Here is a 19788-nt window from a genome sequence, read left to right as displayed (position 1 = left end):
CAGACACTCTCCTTTAGGGTTATCTGGTAAAGAGCAGAATTCATGAGTCCATCGGTTACAGCAAGTCATCCAGGTCCTGAAACAGCAAAGCATCCCCAGGCCATCACACTACCACCACCATGTTTGACTGCTGGCGTGATGTTCTTTTTGTGGAATGCTGGTGTTGGTCCCCAGCCATGAGAACTTACACCAGATGCAGTGTGTTGTTTCGTTATCTGCTGGTAGCATACTTTCCGTACGTGAGCCTTGCTGATTCATGTGCCACCACATCAAACCTTCCAAAAAGTTAAACTTTTGTCTCTTCAGTCCTCAGAATAGTCTTGGGGATCATCAAGATATTTTTTGTGTTATTTTTGGTCAGTAGGGGTTTTCACCCTGCAACTCTCCTGTGGATGCCATTTTTGCCCAGTCTCTTTCTTATTGTCGAATCATGAACTCTGACCTTAACTGAGGCAAGTGAGGCCTGCAGTTCTTTAGATGTTGTTCTTTTATGAACTAATGGATGAGCTGCCATTGTGCTTTGAGTAATTTTGGTATGTCAGCCACTCCTGAGAAGGTTCATCACTGTTCCAAGTTTTCTCCATTTGTGGCTCTCACCGTGGTTCACTGGAGTCCCAAAGCCTTAGAAATGGCTTTGGAACCCTTTCTAGACTGAATGTTTCTCAGCTGTTTCTTTAGATTGTGGCGTGATGTGTTGTTTTTAGAAATCTTTCAGCTCACTTCACTTTGTCAGAAAGGTTCTATTTAAGTGATTTCTTGATTCAACAGGTCTGGCAGTGATCAGGGCCAGGTGGTTTAGATAGTTTTTTCCCTTAATAAATGAAATCCTCATTTCGTCATCAGTTTTTTCAGATCATAAAATGTGTTTGATGACCTGAAACGTGTAAGTGTAACAAATATGCAAAAAAAAAAAAAAAAAAAAAATCAGGAAGGGGACAAAAGCTTTTCCACAATAGTGTATGTTCTCATGTCTACCTGCAGTAATGGCTATTAGGTTATTGTAACCCGGTTAGAAAATGTGTTTGGTTTAGTTTAAAAGCGATTGTTCAAATCCAGTTAATATATAAATGTTTCAGTTAAAAACTGTTATTTATGTAATGAAAGGTTTAAATACATTTAATACTGTAATTTGTTTGTTTGGTTATCTTTTAAAAATGTGAAGTGTAACAAAGAACTGTTTGAACCAGCATTTATGGGGTTAATGCGTGAGTAAGAGAGGGCAGAGGGAGTGTCAAGAGTAAGAGAGGGGGAGAGAAGGAGAGGAGCGAAGAACGAGTGTGTCGAAACAGGACAGAAGCGAGTTTTAAGGCTAAGTACACAGAAGCGGGGATTCTTGTGTTTCTTATGGGACTGTCTGCTCGACAATCTGTCGTTAGAGCACAAGTTCTTCCTGTTGCGAGGACGAGAGGGATGGCCAATTCTTCTGTCAAAGACTGTGTATGACTGTGGCCCGTATGCTAATGTTAGCCCGAGCGTTAGCGCGTGTGCTACGGCTAAGCTAACGAGCTTGATAGCATTGAGTCAGCACACTACAAGTGTACAGACTGTTTGCGTATAGTTGGACTAACCCAGTTGAACTGTGCGAGAGGGGAAAGACTGTTTTCAGCCCGGGAACGGAGTAAATACCCTGCTCGAGGATTGACAGAGCCTCATCTGTACCTGTTCTGGAAGCGAGGTGAGCGAGGAGACGGTGGACTCTGCTGTGCCGGTGAGGTGAGAAGGATCTGCTTCAGAGCAATTACCTGACTGTTGGATTACAGACCAGCAACCAAAATACTAAGGTACCACCCATTTATTTTGGCTCATTAACGAGTGAAACGGCCATTGTGTTTTGGGCCTCCACGTACACTAGCCACGAACCAGGCCTGCAACGTTTTATTTGGTTTTAAGTAATTTTGAGTTTGCCGGCTTTAGGTGTGTGTGTGTGTGTGTGTATGTGGGCCCACATATGATATTGGTTGTGACTTTATACAAAGGGGTTCGAGTCAGTTAAATGTTGAAGACCGTTTAATGTAATTGTATTTGTTTTTTCTATCTTTTGATCCAAACTAATAATTTTAAGTAAATCCGTTCATATTGTTTCTTAAAACTTGAGTGCCGTGAGTTTGTTTATAGCTTATAGATAAATAGAAACCATTTCATCTGAAAAGTGTGTTTACAGGTTTTTTGATTAAAACTCTTGGAGAGACAGAAACCCTTAAAGGTGAGTTTTAAAAAGTGTGTTTCGAAATGTTTTATTGGTACTGTGTAACCTAAATCCAAGGCTTAAATTGACACTGACTTAATCAGGGTTAAAACATAGTGAATATAGCATAAGAACCCAAAAGCCCTACCCCTATTAATATTTCTATTTACGGGGAGCGCTACATAAAATGGAGGCACCGCTGGGATAAGTCTTGGATTTCTCAGCTAAACTAAGTCTAAGCTAAATTGCAAAGCTCACTTACAGATATTTATAAAATGGATAAAACTGAATTAGTGTCAGAGCTAAAGAGCTGGTGCCGTGGTGAGGGTGTCGATGAGACTCATGCGCTGATGACCTTCGTCCCAGAAGAAGTGGAGATCAGTGTCATTGAAGAAACCCTTCAAACTATCAAGTCACTTGGACGGGTGCGTGTCCGTGGGAGGAACTTTTGTGCTAGACTAAATTGTCGGATGGTCTTGTGCGAGAGTAGAGAGACTATTAAGGAAGGGAGTGTTCCTCCTGAAGTGGTCCCTAGTGATGGTGGAGAGGCATGGCCTATTATCATCATAAGAGAAGTGGAGGCAGCTGCTGACACGTTTAATAGTAAACTAAAGGGCTTGCTGCAGGCTGAAGGAAAAACAATGGAGGACCTAAAATCCTTATTCCCTAGTGCATCCCCGCCCACAAGCTCCACTGAATCTATCCTTCGTGTTGTTGGTGATTTGTTGGAGAAGACCACAAAACCAGCTGATGGTGGGAGCTATTGCCGACTACGCATGTTCTCAGGAGCTCTGCCAACCCCGCCAGGTGAGGAACCGTTTGACCATTGGCTAGAGCAAGCATGGATTATGGTGGAGGAGTCCGAGTGCTCTGACAGGGAGAAAAGACGCAGGCTGATGGGAAGCCTAAAAGGGCCCGCGCTAGAAATCATAAAAGCAGTGCGGCATGCCAACCCCGATGCCACCCCAAAAGAGTGTTTGGATGCCCTTGAAAGTGCGTTTGGAAGTGCGGAGTCTGGGGATGATCTCTATTTTGCCTTCCGATTGATGCAACAGCAACAAGGAGAGAAATTATCAGATTTCCTCAAACGTTTAGAGCGGCTACTAGCTAAGGTGATTCAAAAAGGAGGCCTCCCTGCTAGCGACATGGATAAAGCACGACTTGAGCAACTGCTAAGGGGTGCTATTGCCTCAGACTTAATGCTGATCCAGCTGCGATTGAGAGAAAGGAAAAAAGCACCACCAAACTTTCTGCAGCTTCTGACTGAGATTCGCACTGAAGAGGAGTACGAAGCATCCAGAAAGAAGCTCAGCACCTCAGTACACCAAGTACAGGCTAATCTTGAAGTGGACACAAAGCAAACTGAGATTCAGAAATTAAAGGCTGAAATCAAAGAACTTAAGTCAATGTTTGCATCAGTAGCAACCAAACCAGTTCACGTCAGAGATGAGTACACAGAGGCTACACCTGTAAGTACATCTTTTGGTCCAGAGAACAGGCCCAATGCGGAGCTGAATGCCTTAAAAAAACAAGTGAGACGATTGAAACAGAAAGCTAACAACAAGAAGTCAGAACATCCTGCTTTAGTTTCAGCCATGGAGATTTCTGGACCTGCTACACATGCTCAGAAAACACAGTCGAAAAGGTCAGAGGATAATTTCTGCTATCGCTGTGGAGAAAATGGACATTTTGCTACAAAGTGTCGAAACCCTGAAAATCAGGCCAAGGTCATCAAAAAGCTAATCCATGCTTTAAAGGTGACAAAAGGGAAAGGCGACATCCCCATTAGTGAAGTTAACTGTGGGGCAAAGAAAAGTGCTGTTACCACACTACAGCAGGTGGACATTCCTGAAGGTCTGATTGGCCCACCCAGTATAGTGCCTGTAAAAGTAAATGGAAATTCCTGTGATGCCTTGCTAGATAGTGGCTCTCAAGTCACCATCATCTTTGAGTCTTGGTATCAAACTCACCTGTCTGATGTCCCAATTCACCCAGTATCTGGTCTAGCCCTGTGGGGGCTAAGTGAATCAACACTCAGCTATCCTTACCGTGGGTATGTGGTGGTTGATTTCGAATATCCAGCAAAAATTTCTGGAGCCGACCAGACTGTTACAGTTCTTGCTCTTATTTGCCCCCAGCCTCGAACTGCAGATCAGACTCCTGTTATTGTGGGGACCAATGCCAGTCACATCAGACGTCTTGTGCAGCAATGCAGGGACAATGGCATTGACATCACCCAGACATTGGGCATACAAGTATCTTGTAAAGACACAGAGCTAATACTTCCTGGTATGGCGACAGCCCTTGAAGTGGAGGATGATGTTGGCTGTGTGACATGGCAAGGCCCTGGCCCACTGACTCTGCCCCCTGGTGGAGACTGCAGAGCAGTCTGCAAAGTCGAGTACAAGCACCACATCGACCATGAAATCCTGATGGTTGACGCCTCTCCTGAAGCGCCACTCCCAGGCGGTGTACTACTTCAGCCTATGGTAGTGCCTAGCGAGGAAGTGAACATTAACCATTTTAGGATCTGGGTTCGGAATGAGTCCTTGACTGAGACCGTCCTACCCGTGGGAACCGTCATTGGACATATGTATCTGACAGATGAAGTCACTTCTCTCACTCCTTCCAAGTCAGCTGCCACAGAGTTTGACGCTGATCTGATCAACTTCGGAGACTCACCTGTGTCGGAGGAGTGGAAGGAGAGACTCCGGCAAAAGTTATCGACAAGGTCCCAGGTGTTCTCTCTAAATGAGCTTGATGTTGGACTAGCAAAGGGAGTAGAGCACACGATCCGGATGTCAGATCCACGGCCGTTCAGGGAGCGCTCACGTCGCCTAGCTCCAGCTGACATAGAAGATGTGAGAAAGCACCTCCGAGAACTGCTGCGTGCTGGCATCATAAAAGAGTCCCGTAGCCCTTATGCATCTCCGATCGTGATTGTTCGCAAAAAGAATGGAGCCATACGGATGTGTATCGACTACCGGTTGTTGAACAGCCGAACCATCCCCGATCAGTACACAACACCTTGCATAGATGATGTGCTGGACTCAATGAACGGGAGCAAATGGTTCTCTGTACTTGATCTAAGGAGTGGCTATTACCAAATAGCAATGGCTGAGGAAGACAAGGAAAAGACGGCATTCATCTGCCCACTGGGGTTCTTCCAGTTTGAGCGGATGCCACAAGGGATAACCGGAGCCCCAGCCACCTTCCAACGTTTGATGGAGAAGGCGGTGGGTGACATGAATCTGCTTGAGGTCCTCGTCTACCTTGATGACCTGATTGTATTTGGCAGAACGTTGGAAGAGCATGAGGAGAGACTCCTGAAAGTTCTGGATCGTCTGGCAGAAGTTGGACTGAAGATCTCAGTCGACAAATGCCAGTTCTGCCAGCCAAAGGTAAAATACCTTGGACACATTGTATCGGCTGATGGTGTATCGCCTGACCCAGTCAAAATAGAAGCAGTTACAAACTGGCCACAGCCTACTCACCTGAAAGCTCTCCAATCTTTCTTAGGGTTCTGTGGCTATTACCGACGATTCATAGCCAACTACGCAGCCATCGTCAGGCCGTTGTCAGACCTAACCAAAGGCTATGCCCCAACCCAGATGGGCAAGAAGCAAGACAAAGCTCATACCAAGACTTACCTTAAGACGTCTGAGCCATTTGGCGACAGGTGGGATCAGTCTTGCACAGAGGCATTCCACAAGATTATTTTCTGCCTCACTCATGCACCGGTCTTGGCTTTTGCAGATCCCAACAAGCCGTACATCTTGCATGTAGATGCCAGCTTAAAAGGGCTTGGAGCAGTTCTCTATCAGGAGCACAGAGAGGGTCTGAGGCCTGTGGCTTTCGCCAGTAGGAAGCTTACGTCATCAGAGAAGAACTACCCCATTCACCAGTTGGAGTTTCTGTCCCTTAAGTGGGCTGTCGTGGATAAATTCCATGATTATTTGTATGGGGCCAAGTTCACGGTACGTACAGACAACAACCCCCTCACGTACATACTCTCAACAGCAAAGCTCAGTGCGGTAGGGCACAGATGGCTCTCTGCCTTATCCACCTATGACTTTGAGGTACAGTACCGACCAGGCAGACACAACATAGATGCCGATCTGCTCTCAAGGAACATGCCTGATGAGAGTGCTGAGGATTGGGAGACCATACCTCAGACTGGTGTGAAGTCCATCTGCAAACGAATCTGCATCCATGGGACTACCAGCAATCCGACAAGATATGTGGACCAGTTGGGAGCCTCTCCTGATTGTGTTCCAGACATATACGCTTTCCCAATGCACCTGGAGTTGCAATCACTAGGACAAATGTCAAAGCAGGAGCTGATAAAAGCTCAGGAAGAGGATGAAGTCATGAGATCTGTCATCCAAGCAGTAAAAGGTGGCAAATGGTCTAAGGAGAATGACTCCAGTCCAGAACGGTCTTTTTTCAAAAAAGAGATGGGGAAACTGATGATGAAAGATGGGTTACTCCACCGATTAAGTAAACGATCTTCTGGAGAAGAACTCACTCAACTCGTTTTACCAAGGGAGTTCAGAGGAGTTGTGCTGAAGGCCACTCATGATGATCTTGGACACCTTGGTATAGACAGAACTACAGACCTGCTGAGGACCAGGTTTTTCTGGCCTAAACTAGCACATGATGTTGAACAGTACATAAAGAACTGCGGAGAGTGCATCACTCGAAAGACCCCAAGTCATCGAGCAGCACCATTACATCATATCACGAGCAGTGGACCAATGGACCTGGTATGCATTGACTTCCTGTCCTTGGAACCAGATTCCGCAGGCATAAGCAATGTATTAGTAGTGACTGACCACTTTACACGCTATGCTCAAGCTTTCCCAAGCAGGAATCAAAAAGCACAGACAGTGGCGAAGATCCTAGTGGACAAATACTTCATACATTATGGCCTACCAGCAAGAATACATTCCGATCAGGGAAGAGATTTTGAGAGTCAGTTAATCAAAGAGCTCTTGAACATGATGGGAATTCGGAAATCACGGACCACACCGTATCACCCTCAGGGAGACCCGCAGCCCGAGAGATTCAACAGAACTCTTCTATCCATGCTGGGAACCCTGGGCTCTGAGAAGAAACGGCAGTGGAGCAAACACATTGGGTACTTGGTTCACGCTTACAATAGTACCAAGTGTGATGCCACAGGCTACTCGCCCTATTTTTTAATGTTCGGCAGAGAAGCAAGACTTCCTGTAGACTTGTGCTTTGGAACCTCTCCCGATGGCAAAGCCGAGGGTGGCCATTCACGCTACGTGGCTAAGTTGAAAGATGACTTGCAGAGTGCTTACAAGCTTGCCTCTGAAGCTGCCTATAAGACACATGAAAGGAACAAAAGGCTGTGTGATAAAAGAGTGGGATTCCAGACACTGGATATCGGTGACCGTGTGTTGCTGAGAAATTTAGGATTGAAGGGGAAACATAAGCTGGAGAGTCGATGGAGTCCTATACCATATGTAGTGATGGGGAAGATGCCCAACCTACCAGTGTATAAAGTGAAACCTGAAGATGGAGGAGGACCAGTCAAGACCCTACATCGTGATCATCTCTTGCCGATTGGACAACGGGTGAGAATGCCGATGGGAGAGACTGAGGACGTTTCCCATGTCCAAACAACGACAAGACCTAAGACACACAGGAGATCAAAGAAAGCCTCGCCTGAAGCTCAGGAAATTCTTCAAAAGTTGCAGGAGAGTGAAGATTCCTCTTCAGATGTGGAGTATTATGGTCCTGAGAAACATTACAGTACTCTCCTGAGAGAAATCCTGCAAAAGGAAAGAGAAACTGCGAGACCATCTGACCCCATCCAGGATGACAGCTGGGAGGAGGAAACCCACAGCGTGGATGAAGATGGCGATCAAGATTCAGTTCCTGAGGAAGAAAGAGACCCAGAGTCTGATAACCCTTGCCACAGTGAAGCTCAAATTTCTAGCCCAGAAATGGTTAGCAAACCTGTAGCTCGTCCAAAAAGAACAGTGAAACCAGTCATCAGATTAACTTATGATGAGCCTGGTATGTCAAAAGACAAGCCGATCACCATAGTGCATAGAGGTGTTATCATTAAGATTGGCCAGAGCTAATTGAATGTAGCTAATGCACCCTTTACCTCGAGCTTATTTTAAAAGTTGAGTACATTTTGTTTGATGAGGACATCAAAACCATTTAGATGGGGGAGGGTGTAACCCGGTTAGAAAATGTGTTTGGTTTAGTTTAAAAGCGATTGTTCAAATCCAGTTAATATATAAATGTTTCAGTTAAAAACTGTTATTTATGTAATGAAAGGTTTAAATACATTTAATACTGTAATTTGTTTGTTTGGTTATCTTTTAAAAATGTGAAGTGTAACAAAGAACTGTTTGAACCAGCATTTATGGGGTTAATGCGTGAGTAAGAGAGGGCAGAGGGAGTGTCAAGAGTAAGAGAGGGGGAGAGAAGGAGAGGAGCGAAGAACGAGTGTGTCGAAACAGGACAGAAGCGAGTTTTAAGGCTAAGTACACAGAAGCGGGGATTCTTGTGTTTCTTATGGGACTGTCTGCTCGACAATCTGTCGTTAGAGCACAAGTTCTTCCTGTTGCGAGGACGAGAGGGATGGCCAATTCTTCTGTCAAAGACTGTGTATGACTGTGGCCCGTATGCTAATGTTAGCCCGAGCGTTAGCGCGTGTGCTACGGCTAAGCTAACGAGCTTGATAGCATTGAGTCAGCACACTACAAGTGTACAGACTGTTTGCGTATAGTTGGACTAACCCAGTTGAACTGTGCGAGAGGGGAAAGACTGTTTTCAGCCCGGGAACGGAGTAAATACCCTGCTCGAGGATTGACAGAGCCTCATCTGTACCTGTTCTGGAAGCGAGGTGAGCGAGGAGACGGTGGACTCTGCTGTGCCGGTGAGGTGAGAAGGATCTGCTTCAGAGCAATTACCTGACTGTTGGATTACAGACCAGCAACCAAAATACTAAGGTACCACCCATTTATTTTGGCTCATTAACGAGTGAAACGGCCATTGTGTTTTGGGCCTCCACGTACACTAGCCACGAACCAGGCCTGCAACGTTTTATTTGGTTTTAAGTAATTTTGAGTTTGCCGGCTTTAGGTGTGTGTGTGTGTGTGTGTATGTGGGCCCACATATGATATTGGTTGTGACTTTATACAAAGGGGTTCGAGTCAGTTAAATGTTGAAGACCGTTTAATGTAATTGTATTTGTTTTTTCTATCTTTTGATCCAAACTAATAATTTTAAGTAAATCCGTTCATATTGTTTCTTAAAACTTGAGTGCCGTGAGTTTGTTTATAGCTTATAGATAAATAGAAACCATTTCATCTGAAAAGTGTGTTTACAGGTTTTTTGATTAAAACTCTTGGAGAGACAGAAACCCTTAAAGGTGAGTTTTAAAAAGTGTGTTTCGAAATGTTTTATTGGTACTGTGTAACCTAAATCCAAGGCTTAAATTGACACTGACTTAATCAGGGTTAAAACATAGTGAATATAGCATAAGAACCCAAAAGCCCTACCCCTATTAATATTTCTATTTACGGGGAGCGCTACATTATTCCTGTTATTTTTAGGGTTTTTTTGCTGCCATGACATCAAACTCTCCTGTCTAATGATTGAAAAGATGTCTTCTCTGAGCCAATCAGTATGGCCCCCATCTTTTAAAGCTCATTGCTGTTCTGCCTGTGAATATTGTAGCTTTCTATCATTCTGCTCCCTATGCTCCCCATCTCCAACTCAGTCCAGATATTCTAAGAGTCTCATCCAAAGTCTTCTTCGGCCATCTTCTAACTCTGCTCCATCACCCTCCTCTGGACTGGATGAACTTCCAGCAGACTGTTTGAGTCTGGCAAAAGAAGACAGGAGCTCAGCACATCATCAACATACTTTATTGCTCAAACTTCCACATCAGCATTCTTTACTATTAAATAATCTCTCTTCATTGAAATGTAGGACCCAGGCACAATTTAGCAACTTGTTAACAGGCTCGGGAAATGCAGGTGTGTTTGCTTCATTTTTTGCTCCAGCTATCACTTCTGTTCTTTGTGTCACAGCAGCGCAGGAGTGGAGGCAGTGGCAAAGAAAAGTGCTGTTTGCTGTTTGCATTGTTTTATTTCGTGTCTGCTACATTAAGCGTAGTGCTTAGCTACCGTGTTTGTTTGTCGTGCTGTGGCTGGTGTTGGTCCCCAGCCATGAGAGCAGTGGTGTTTACTTTGCAATGATATCAGTTCAGGTTTGCTATGTATGCAAAAGAGGTTTATTCTGTGTGTAGTTTCAGTTATCCACCAGTTGCATACTTTCAGTATGTCGGCCATGCTGATTCATGTGCCACCACATCAAAATGCTTCAGTCCTTAACCTCTTTCATGGAATTAAGCTCGGCGACCCTGATTGTACTAAATCAGCCTTTTTAGGACTTTGTTTTTGAACTTGACTTGCCATGTTAGCCAGGTGTTGATGGGAATGTTTCAGAATAATATGAAACAATATACAGTACCAGTCAAAAGTTTGGATACGTAAGTGTATCCAAACTTTAAACTGGTACTGTATATTAAAGTAAATTGTACTAATTTTAAAATAACAGGCAGGTATGCAGGAGAGCAGAGGCCACCTCTTAAATGTCAAATCCACTAACAAGGATGAAATCGAATTTCAGTAACTTTCACTGCCTGTTGTGAAGTTATGAGAGAACATTGTCCAGGCTACAACTACAATCAGCAAAACATGTCAAATATCTGTTCTGCCAAGTAGCTACTTGGTCGTGTCAAAGTGTAAAATTATCTCAAAGGCCAGGATGTCAAGAAGGGCAGAGAAAAGAGCCTGGAGTTTTAGTTCGATATGCCTGCCATAAATAAAAGGTAAGAGACCTTTTTTATCACTTTACATTGACATCAACGGTGTCTGGGAATTTTAGAGGTTGAAAGTCAATCAGTTATGAATTATGTAAATCAATATAAATATGTGCGCCGCATACTCCTTTTATTGCTGAGTAAGAACACTGTCTGCATCTGATGAATTCAAGTGGGTTCATTAAAGGTTTTAACCTCCCATTATTCATCTCTGTTAAGCTCAGTAGACTGAGTATGTGCGTCTTTTATGAGCGAGGCATATAAAAGTGGGTGTGTGGGTGGGTGTATAGTGGCGCAGTGGGCAGCAACTGGAGGGTTGCTGCTTCGAGTCCCCGTCTGAGCGCATGCTGTCATTGTGTCCCTGGGCAAGACACTTAACCCACATTGCCTAAGTGTGAATGTGGTTGTGTGTTTGGTGGTGGTCGGAGGGGCCATAGGCGCAAAATGGCAGCCACGCCTCTGTCAGACTGCCCCAGGGCGGCTGTGGCTACATTAGTAGCTTACCACGACCAGGTATGATAAAAGAGAACACTGGTGCTGTTCACTGGTGTTGATATGAATTACAGTATATATATAAAAACTTACTGAAAAGTGCTGAAAAAGGGGACAAAAACATATCTTAGCACTGAAAATCAAAAATCTTGTTATCTTGCAAAAGACGATTTGAAATTTGTTTGCCATTTTAAATTGCTTTCTGTTTTTGATTTAGCTTAAACATAAATGTCTCTTTCTAACAAACAAGTGATTTGCAAAGCCGGGATTGAACAAAATGATTCACCCATTACAACCAAGTGTTTTAAAACTGAACCGGCAATGGAAAAATCACAAAGGTTATTTCCATAAATTTAGGACCAGAACATCATGACGGTGAAGCATTGTTCCATGTTTGCTGTTTCAGGTGAGCTCAATCTGTTAAAGGCTGTCGAGTATCAGTGTCACAACTGCGTCAGTATTACTAATTTTGTCTTCTCCAAAAGGCTAACTGGCTTGATGGAAATATACTGCAAAAGTCGAGGCACAATTTTCACTTCCCGTTTTTTTGTGTGTGCACTTACAGAATGTAAACTACTGCTGCTATTGTTGGATAGCACTCTACTACTATTATGCTGAGAGATAAATGTGTGTTTGCCTTAAATGACATAATTGCTCCTCCAGGTCCTCTCAAGAAGGAGCAGAGGCATGACTTTAACTTAATTAATTAAAGGGTGATAGATGCCTCTACTTTACCTTGCTTATGCCTTTACTGTTTACTTTAAATGTTGAGGGGTTAAGGATTTGTTAGCAGACTGTGTGATCAGTGAATCAGGCATAACAGTGCTGCTGTGCTTGATGTGAGGACAAAGTATGTGAGGTCAAATAAACAACCTAGGTACAGTCAAAAGGTCATTGCTGAGTGCAGGGAGGATCTATCACCATCCGTGCCCCTGAACACGATTACCTTTATTACTGTGGAAAAGGTTGGGCTGTGTGTCCTTAGGTAATGGATCACTGTAGCCTATATAACATAGTGGCTGGTTTGTGTGGAGATCTGTTACTGAAATACAATGAAGTTGAAACAGAAATAGCTTGTTTACTCATCATAAGTGAACAGACCAAGCGCATGAATCCAGGTGGCCACAGATGCCAAATTTATCAGCCAACACTAATTTCATGTATAGACTTCTTCACTGATATTCCTTCTTTTGTCATGTAGAGAATTGCATCGAGCCTTTTAACAAATTCTACAGTTTCTATCCTGTCTCTGCTAGCCTGTATTATGATTTTTTTTATATGCCTGCAGAGATACAGAGTAGTAATGTTATAGAGTTTATATTGAACATGTTAAATATCGAGAAAAAATTATTTTCATTTGTAAAGCTTGAGGGGTTTTTTCGCCTGTACAACAAACAAAGGAGGATCTGGATGACCGAACAACTCAATATTCAATAATTTGATTGAGGTTTAATTTGCTGCAGGGAGATGTTTACAAAATTATACTCCTTATTCGCTGCATCGCAATTAATTTAATCCCAGCTGTAATTCATACAATAAATAAAACTGTGCAAGTATTTCATAACAGTAAATGTCAAAAGACTCAAAACACAGTTTCCTGCAGAAAAGAAAAATCCATTGTACTATGTGAGAGGTAGATTGTCACTGTCTGCTTACTAGATAGCGTGATATGTTTGCAAAATTTGAGCAGACCAACAAATTGCATGAAACTCACTTAACCTCTACGCCAACCCCTGTGCTCAACATCATTCAACTGGAGCGCTGTTGATGTCGCAGTGCCACATTTTCTCAAACAGGAGCAGAGACTAAACATAGCCACAGAGTAGCAGCAGTATTATAGTGATAAATGAGAGACAGGGCAATCATATCCTGAGATTTTCTGGAGTTCATGTGAAAACAGCTTCACAAAAAAAAAAAATGTCATTTTAAATTTGATGGCAGCAACATGTCTCAAAAAAGTTGGACAGAGCAATGTTTACCGTTGTGTAGCATCCCCTCTTTTTTTAACAACAGCCCATAAACATCTTGGGACTGAGGACACCAGTAGCTGTATTTTTTTCAGAGGAATGTCTTGTCCGAAAGAAGATTCTAGCCGCTCAACAGTCCTGGGTCTTTTTAATTCATGATCCTCCAAGATCAGGACTGCAGGCAGGCTGAAAAGATGGGAGCATATGTTGATGTAAAACCTGTATAATATACATTTCAGCACTGATGATGTTTTTCCAGATGTGCCAACTGCCAGTACTGATAGGTTCAGATCATTTTAATAACTCAGAGAACAAACACACAACTCTTTTGAACTTGCGCAAGGAGGAGAGATCCGTTCCTTGAACTCAGCTCGCGGCTGAGCGGAAGTTATCTGTCCTGAAGGACCGCTTCCTGCGCAGCGCTTTTATTCGGATTTTCACAATAAGATCACGTGGGTTACACCAAACGCAGTTTACAGCATGTAATAAACAACATTCTTGGCTTTTTCCTTACCATATATGGTCGTAAGCATACTGTGACATGTGCGCATGTAACATGGCGTATACGAGACACGTATCCTATATGTGTTCTCTGCAGGCTGAGAGCAGCCTGCAGGTAACTACAACTTCGTTTGTAAAAAATGTCACCACGTGTTCCCATTTCAAACATAAAAACAACAGTATCATATGTACATAAAACAACTTATAGAAAATATACAAACAGAAGATATGATAATTTATTATAAACAGAATGGAATTTATACCATAACTCCAGGGCCGTATTACCGACCGGGCGAGTGGGGCTGGCGCCCCGGGGCCCATGGATCCAGGGGGCCCAGGGGGGGGCCCAACAACAATCCAGATACCGATGTCGATGCTGATTGCGATAGAGCCCTCTATTCTAGGATCTTCTTTAGTTGTACTTCTTTAGTCTATAAGGGTTAACTGAAATGGGCTGGGGGGAGTGACAGCAGTCAGAGGGCCCTCGGCCACAGGACATAGGAACCAGAGGGCCCCTGGGCCATGTCGTACAGCAACCAGAGGGCCCCTAGGCCACGGAGGACGGCAATCAGAGGGCCCCTGGGCCACGGGGGATGGCAAAGGGCCCCTGAACCACGGGATATGGCAACCAGAGGGCCCCTGGGCCACGGGGGATGGCAATCAGAGGGCCCCTGGGCCACGGGGGACGGCTATCAAAGGGCCCCTGAGCCACGGGATATGGCAACCATAGGGCCCCTGTGCCACAGGAAACGGCAATCAAAGGGCCCCTGGGCTATGCGGTACGGCGACTAGAGCGCCTAGGGGGACAGCAATCAAAGGGCCCCTGGGCTACAGGATATGGCAACTTCGACTGTTCTTGACTCTGCCAATTACGAACTGTGAAGGGGAACGGTCATTCTCCAGAATGGCTCGAATAAAAAATGAGCTCAGGATGAAAATGACCCAAAATCGTCTGAACTCCCTCTCACTTCTTGCAATTGAATCACAGTTTGTGCAACAGCTGAACTTTGATGAGTTGGTAGATGATTTTGCACGAAGGAAGAGCAGAAAGAGACTTTTGTAGGGGAGTGTGTGTCGGGGGGGGGGGGGGGGGGGGGGGGGGTATGGGCTCGGAGCGGGAGGGGGGGAGGGGGGGCCCTTGCAATCTCCTTGCCCCGGGGCCCAGACCCACCTTAATCCGGGCCTGCATAACTCCAACAGTACTGTAGGAACTAATGCACCCTCATAACATCAGCGATGCAGGCTTTTGAACTGAGCAATGATAGCAAGCCTTGCTTATTCAAGGTAAAGTAGAGGGACTACTCTCTCCCCAAAATATGGATGTTATATGTATCATCCATGTTTTCCCAAAATAAAAGTAAAAATTAGTATTGTGATTCATCTGACCACAGAACGGTTTTCCAGTTTGTCTCCAAATTTTAAGTGAGCTTTGTCCCAGAGAAGACGGCAGTATTTTGGGATCATGTTCACACATGGCTTCTTCTTTGCTTCTTTGCATGAACTTGGATTTGTGGATGGGACGGTGAACTGTGTCCACAGACAGTGATTTCTGGAAATGTTCCTGAGCCCATGCAATGAATTCTATCACAGTTGACCTAATTAGCTGCAAAATGTTCCAATCTTCCAGCTAATTCTTTTTAGTACCACTTACTTTCCAGCCTTTTTTTGCCTCTGTCTCAACATTTTTTAGATGTGTTGCCTCCATCAAATTCAGAATGAGCTAATTTTTTTTCCATGAAATAGTAAAATGTCTCAGTCTGAGTTTTCCTACTCAGTTAATAAATAATTTCTTTGAACAAACATATTATAGGTAGGGGTGGGACTTTAACGCTTTAATTTTGATTAATTAATTATGGGGAAATTTACGAATTAAAAATTTTAACGCGTTTTAATCGCACTTTGCACCGGAACGTTTCTCAGTGCACGAGTTCCAGGTATACAGATTATATCGACGCACGATGTCAAAAATTCAGTGGCCGCATCGTTCGAAGGACCCGGCCCACGTCCTTCGCGGCCCACGAAGACTGCAAAGGCTGGAAGTGAGCGGCTAGCCTTCATATCAGCATCACCTGCCCTCACCTCTGCGTAGCTCATGTCGCCTAGCATCCGTGAGTGCGAAGCACAGCTGTGTAAAAGCAGCTGGCTAAACGGAGAACGAACTTTTGCTCCTTTTTGTGGTTTTATTTTAAGTCTTTAATTCAAAATAAGCTGTTAAAACAAGCATAACACATTTCAACATCAAGGAATACAGCTGAGTGAATGATTAATTTCCAACTATATTAAGTGAGACATTAATGTAGAATAAAACTATCCAGTTATGATGCTGAGCTTTAATTTCAGGTGTTTGCTTATCACAGGAGCACTTCCACCCATCCTTGGTATGTGTAGTAGACTGGTGGGAAAATAAACAAAATTTTGAAGTTTAAGCTTATGTATATTGATTCATTCATCAACCAAACTTAAATTAATATTTATCATGTTAAATATTTAAATGCGATTAATTTCGATTAATTAATTACAAAGCTCCTAATTAATTAGATTAATTTTTAAAATTGAGTCCCACCCCTAATTATAGGACATTCTGTTTCTTGTTTTTGCTTTTCTTCCCCTAAATTACATATGGGACTGGTTCTCATGGATTAGTTTGTGTGTGTGTGTGTGTGTGGCGTGTGTTTGTGATTTTAATGGACCTTTTGAAGTGAGTTTAGTTTGCTGCCTTTCTTATCCCTGGTTCATTTAATGTTTATACCTTTTCATGTATGCTTTTGTGCATTAGTCTGTTCCTAGGTTATTCTTGGTTTATTTATTGTTTATATTGTTTCATGTGTTCTCCTTAAATATATTTACCGTATTTTCCGGAGTATAAGTCGCACTTTTTTTCATAGTTTGGCTGGGGGTGCGACCTATACTCCGGAGCGACGTATATGTGACATTTATAACAAATGAACCAAAATTCTCCAGCCACTTGACATCTCCGTGAACTGCAGCTTTAAGGCAGTCTTGCGTAACCTGTGGGCGCAGTGGATGATGGATGGAGAGCACAGCTTAACGGCAACTGGGAGAATGCGCCACCCAACTTTCCTGGAAGTCATTGGATGGATCAAGAAAACATGGGCTTCAGTGACAAACCATCCTGTTGGGATTCAGAAAGGCTGGAATAATTGGAACTGCAGCTGACGACGAGTCTGACTAACGCGACACAGAAGAGGAAGCGGCGCTTCGTCTACGGAGTGTACGGAATTGTTTAGAAGTGACACCGAGGATGAAGAATTCAATGGATTGATGGTTTGGTTAACTTGTTAGTATGTTCTTTATGCTATGGTTATCTGAATAACTTAATGTTACGTTAACATACCGAACACGTGTTCGTTGTGCGTCATGTAGCTGAATGTGCTACGTTAGCATAACGTAGGCGTAACCGTGTTCGTCCTGTTCTTTAATCCATTATTATTTTAAATTGCCGTTCAAGATGGAGTTTCTGCTCTGGGTCTCGGATTATATCACCACCCCCCCCCCCCCCCCCCCCCCCCCCCCCCCCCAAAAAAAAGTGCGACTTATAGTCCAGTGCGACCTATATATGTTTTTTTCTTCTTTATTATGCATTTTTTGGCTGGTGCGACCTATACTCCGGAGCGACGTATAGTCCGAAAAATACGGTAGTTTATTAAGTTTCCCAGTGGGTTTAGAGTTTAGTTCTCCCTGTATTTCTCCCTCAGTGTTCCTCCCTCTTGTGTCAAGTCTCAGGATTATTCATATGTTTAGATTACCTCAGTGTCTTCCTGTCTCCATGTTCAGCTGTTTCCTGTTTTACTTTGTCTGTCTTTGTCATGCTTTGTATTTAGTTTTACTTCCTGTGATTCCACCTTTTTCCAGTTCCCTCATTATCCCTTTATGTATTTATTGTCTCAGTCCCCCCTTTTCTCTTGTCAGATTCTCTGTGTGCATAGCTGCTCATGTTCCTTAGTTCCAGTGTTTCCTTGCCCTGGTGTGAGCTCCCAGTTTTGGTTTCCCATAGTTTTCATAGTTTAGCCTTTATTTTCAATAAAGGCTCGCTTTTCTTTACCTCCATCTCCCTGCATTTGGGTCCTCACTTTCACATACTCCACACGGTCTGCCATAACAGTTAAGGGCACTACTGTAGCTACACGCACCTTCTACTGATTAACGTTTATAGAAAATAAGCTTTGTTAAATTTTGAATGTGTTTCCATGTCATGGCAGCCAAGCTTCAAGTTAGGTGTGACTGCCCTAAAATTTACCACCAGTAGCAGCCCTGTGAAGCTCAGTAGTTCCAGCCGCACAAAATCTAATGTCACACCACTCACAAGATGAAGACCAGAGTTGTAGAGGCTTTTTCCAATGGAAGTGCAAATACACACTGCTGGCTTCAGGCTAATGTGGAATTCATGGTACTGTGTTTGTGTCATTTTTCACTGGCATTTGGCTGTATAGAGAGAAAAATTTGGGGTATGCAGCTTTAGCCTCCAAAGAACTAATAATGGGTGTCGTGAAGACCGTGCATACATAGAATGCTGATTGGTTGAAAAGTAGGCTTGAACACTAAAGGGACATGAAATATCAACATGAAAAAGCAGCATGAGAAGCATAGAAAATGTCTGCAGTGGACCGTTTTCATTGTTTTTAACCCTCGGTTTCACATCACTGCAAAGAACTTTTTTTGTGTAGAGGGATTTTGGTCTTCTCCACAGAAGGGGCTAAGATCACGGGCCAACAACAGCACAAAAATAAACAGGAGCAGCTCACAAACTGCTCATTCCTACTGATTCCCACTGATTCGCAATGATTCCAAGGTCAGAAAATAACACTCTGGAAAGTATGTATTAAAAATCGGCCAAGTTAAATAAGCTATTATGTATCTATGTGGTGTTTCTATTTAATGGTACATGTGTCCAGATGGTGGGTTTTTTTTATGTCTTCTGAGGCATAAAACCTTAGAACTGAAAGAGGGTGTACTTTCTTTTTCACATGGCTGTAGTTCTGATTCTCTGATTTCCCACGCACTCCTTCCCACTCCCCTGGCACCTTGCCACATCATGATCTGGGAGAAAGACTGCCTCTAGTATAAGAAGCCTTCACTATAATAACAGTGTCAACAAATTTTTTTTCTGCTCTCATGGCTGCAGTAAAACTCTATCCTATGAGTGTTAGTAAGGCAAAAGAGGAGTTATTGTTGTAATCATAGTTTAATTTAATAAAAGCAGAAAGCACATGCAATGCTTCTTTGCAATAAATGTTATAGTGCTGGAAAGCCTGTTTATTTCCCCTTAAATGCTCTCACATTTGTGAGATTTGTGAGCCAATGCCAACCAGCTGATTCTGCTGCTCTGCGACTCTTACTTTGAGCTTCTGGTACTCCAGGTGCTAACAATCAGGCTCGCCATCATTTGAGGCAATCTCAATGCAGAGAGGTATCGAGACGAGATTCTCCAACTGCAGTGGCAAAACCATATCTTCACAGTCTTGGACCAAACACCAAGATGACTTGCCCCCACAGAGTGGGGTTTATCCGACACTGCCCACAGAATTTGGAGAGGATGGAATGACCTGCCTGCAGTTCTGACCTCAACCACACTGAACACTTATGGGATCAGCTTGGATGTGCTATTCATGCCAGAGGGACCAACACAACGACACTGGCTGACTTGTGAATGGGATGACATCTCACAGCAGTGTGTGACCAAGTTGGTGACCAGCATGAGGAGGAGGTGCTGGGCTGTTGTGGCTGTGTTTGGTTCTTCCACATGCTGC

Source organism: Archocentrus centrarchus, chromosome 4, assembly GCF_007364275.1.
Source record: "Archocentrus centrarchus isolate MPI-CPG fArcCen1 chromosome 4, fArcCen1, whole genome shotgun sequence".
Lineage (NCBI taxonomy): Eukaryota > Metazoa > Chordata > Actinopteri > Cichliformes > Cichlidae > Archocentrus > Archocentrus centrarchus.
The sequence above is the reverse complement of the archived record's forward strand: the minus strand, read 5'-3'. Positions refer to the sequence as shown.